This window comes from Clupea harengus, chromosome 8 (genome assembly GCF_900700415.2).
Source record: "Clupea harengus chromosome 8, Ch_v2.0.2, whole genome shotgun sequence".
In the NCBI taxonomy this organism is placed as follows: Eukaryota; Metazoa; Chordata; class Actinopteri; order Clupeiformes; family Clupeidae; genus Clupea; species Clupea harengus.
Genome location: NC_045159.1, coordinates 17,922,334 through 17,926,251, shown reverse-complemented (window position 1 = coordinate 17,926,251; position 3,918 = coordinate 17,922,334).

Here is a 3,918-nt window from a genome sequence, read left to right as displayed (position 1 = left end):
AAAAAAAAAAAAAAAATACATAATTTATGGTCTCCCGACACACAAAGAAGGACAGTCAACCCAGAATAACTCAAAATTAGCTCAGGTTTGGCAGCAGGGAAAAGACATATTCCAAAAAATTAATGTGGCCTTTTTAATGCAAGGGAGAAGCTCTTAAGAAACTTAAAATAAACAGGGGTATGATGAGTGACTGCACACATACGTCTTTAATGATAGTTTGTCTGACTTGTATATTTCTACACCTGCCAAACCCAGCGCTCTGCTAGCAGCAACACAAACCCCTGACTGACTATGAGGAGAGACTGGAGACAGGACACAGACAGACAGACAGACAGACAGACAGACAGACAGAAACATAGAAAGGCTCAAGTACCACGTACCCGACAGCTTTAATCACTGCCTGTTACACATGTGGTAATTTGTGTGGATTTTCTGCAATCATTTCCTGCAGGTGAACCACACTGCATCAGATGAGATAAGCGGGGCGCCACTGAGTAAGAGATGGTGGGGTGATGCTAAGTCATGCTAACCTTGCTCAGTGCTTAACGAGGGATCTGAGTTTAGGTGCTGGGGTTGAGTTTTCTATTTCAAACAACACCACGTAGCTATTGCTGGATAAACATATGCCACAACATTTACACTACAACATTATTCTGACCACGGACTCTCAGCTCACAAAACACTTCTCTTATAGCCTTGAGTCTGGAGAAGATTTATGGTAAAAAACAAACAAGTCTAACGTCATTAACGAGCAACTGGCAGATGGAAATAAATACGTGTGGAAGTGACCTGTCCCTACGCTAAACTACACAACAAACATTGTTTTTCATGTTGGGTGAAAGGGACAGTTATGAAACCTCCAGAGGCACGCTGAGGTCAACATGTCTTACTTACACAGGGAGGGGCGGGGGGTGTGGGGTGGACAGACCAAACAGGTGAACACGAGCAGGGGAAACAGGAAGGAGAACGATGAAAACTTTCAACAAAGTATAGAGTGTAGAATGAGGGGCTAAGAGGGAGTGTTGAAGAACCTACGTGTGTTCAGGGGCTCGTGTTTGTGAGAGACAGAGGGAGAGAGGGAGAGAATGAGAGAGAGAGACAGAGGGAGAGGGAGAGAATGAGAGAGACAGACAGAGGGAGAGAATGAGAGAGAGACAGAGGGAGAGAATGAGAGAGACAGAGCCAGAGGGAGAGAATGAGAGAGAGAGAGAGAGAGAGAGGAAGAGGGAGAGAATGAGAGAGAGAGAGGGAGAGGGAGAGAATGAGAGAGACAGAGAATGAGAGAGAGAGACAGAGGGAGAGGGAGACAGAGGGAGAGGGAGAGAATGAGAGAGAGACAGAGATCAGACCAAAAATGTAGACAAACAGACAGACAGAGAAAGGGAGAGAGAGGGTGGAGGGTTGGAGGTGCCGAGGTAACCAGTAAGAGAGAGAGGGAGAGAGAGAGAGAGAGAGAGAGAGAGAGAGACAGACACACAAACATATAGACAGACAAATAGGTTGTAGAGTTCGAGGTACAGAAAGGGAAGGTACATCAGTAAAAGAGAGAGAGAGAGAGAAACAGAGGCAGAGAGAGAGAGAGAGAGAAACAGAGACAGAGAGAGAGCGAGAGAGAGAGAGAGAGAGAGAGAGAGAGAGAGAGAGACAGAGAGAGGTGTGGCTGTTTTCCTGGTGCTCAGAACGGCAGTAGGGTTGCTGGGTTCACCACACAGTGTTGAATACAGGGCAGACCCCCCCCCCCCCCCCTCGCAGTGTCATTGACAGACATATGCAAAGAAACAGACATATGCAAAGAAGCTTGAGGGTGGGTGGGGACACAGACATGACATCACTGGACCGTCTCATGCCTGCTTGACTGTAACACGACCCCTGCAGCACAGGCTGACCTTACCTAAAGCCCCACTCCTCAGACTGACAAGCAGTGGTGAGATAGGTCCGAGCTACAACGAGCCTCTTTATTCTCCCATGGTGAGAGACATCAACAAGACTGTGGGACAGATTGAGGGACAAGACATAGACAGCTGGACAGATTTAAAGACAGAGATAGACAGGGAGAGTGGGGTACAAGAGGGCAATGTATTCAGAGAGATAATGTTGAGTTACGAGATGAGGAAACTTTTCCTGTGTTTAACAACAACAACGTTAAAAAAAAATGGGAGGATGTGCTTCCCCTCTCTGTCTCTCTGGCTTAGCAGTCTAAGCTCTCCTTCTGTCCACACTGTGTGATGTAGGGAGATGTTCATGAGCAGTTAGTCCACAGTTGTGATGGGGGGGGGGGGTTCGGGCTATGTGCTCTAATGCATAGTAAGAAAATACAAGAAGGTATCGTGATTGAGCAACACCTATGAGGGACTCATAATCAGGTGGAATAGATGGAGACAAGAGCCTCTTTCTCTGCCCATAATCTGCAGGAATAACACAGAATAATGGAATTTCTCTCCATGCTTAAAGGGTAAGAGCAAATGGAGTTAGGAGGTTTAAACATAAATCAATAAATACATAAATAAATTACAAGAAATTAGAAGTAGAAAGAAAGACATATGGACATAGACAGACAGGCAGGCTGACGGTCAAACTGAAATCCAGGCAGGCAGGCAGGCAGGCAGGCAGAAACAAAGTCTATGAAAGCCCCTTCAGGTTAGCCTCTGAGTCAGCACACTCCCTATGCCAGCCCATCCACACAGGAAGTGCTGGATGATGCTGATACGGCCACTCAGGCTTTGAGCTCGCCCACTCCATGACATCAGTAATGTTTGTCTGGGTGGAGATTCAAGGCTGCTCTCTGCAGTGGAACAGAGAGCACGTGGTGACTGTCTGCTTTCCTCCACATAACTCTCCGTGAACATTTTATTTTTTTCTCTCCTGTGGGTATATAATCTTCTCGGTAAACATCTTTCAGCTTCATGAACAATGCCCGAGTCAGCAACTCTACATCAGCTGTAGTCTCTTTTGTGGTCTCAGTTTTGTGTAACCTATTCCACCCTAATGTTAAGACACGTACCTCCCAAACTGACCTTTGACCTTGTGTGGCTTTTCAAATGACCGTCCATCAAAAGCTCAGATTTTGACATAAGATGCAACTGGAATCGAGCACTTTGAGAACAGCTGAATACATTTTCCACTTCCCGTTACCAATGCTCCTGTAGTTCAACTGGTGGAGGTAGTGCAAACAGCACCAAGGCTATGGGTTCAACACCCAGGGATCACCCATACTGATACAAATGATGTAACTGCAATATTGTTCATTGATGTGGATAAAAGTGTCTGTGCATTTCTGTGACAATGATCATCATTAATGAAAGTATCATGAGCCTGAGAATAGAAAGGGGTTGTCACCTCTGAGAGATCTCTGTCTGGGTTCTCCTCAGAAACCCCACAGAAAACGTCTTCTGTCACATATAAGGTATCCATGGAAACAGCATCCACCGGGCTATTTGTACCCTTCCCACATACCTTCCCCACATGGTCACAGCAACCCGCTCTTTGGTCACATCCGGTTTATTTCTGACACTTCCTGAGTCCGAGCCTGGTGGCAGGGATGTCTCAGAGTTCCGTTTGCACCTCCATACATGGAGCCATGGATGTCATCTGAACTTCAAAGCATACTGTTGCTTGTTGCTTGTTGCTTGGCGTTTGTTGCTTGGCGTTTGTGTGACAAACAAACAAATGCTTAGTTTCCATTCACATCCAATATTCCGTGTATGAAAAAGCACGGCTTCACAAAGGTGTTTTGATTCTCTGGTTGAAGGCAGCATTGACTGCGCTAATGCACGTTCAGTTTAAGGACTTTTAGGCCACTTGAACACATGAACACCATAACCCATATTCCAGTCTCTCTCAGACCTATATAATACTGAGCCCAGCTCACTACTGCTCACAGACTATGTATTATACTGTATATACAGTTTCAAAGTTAAC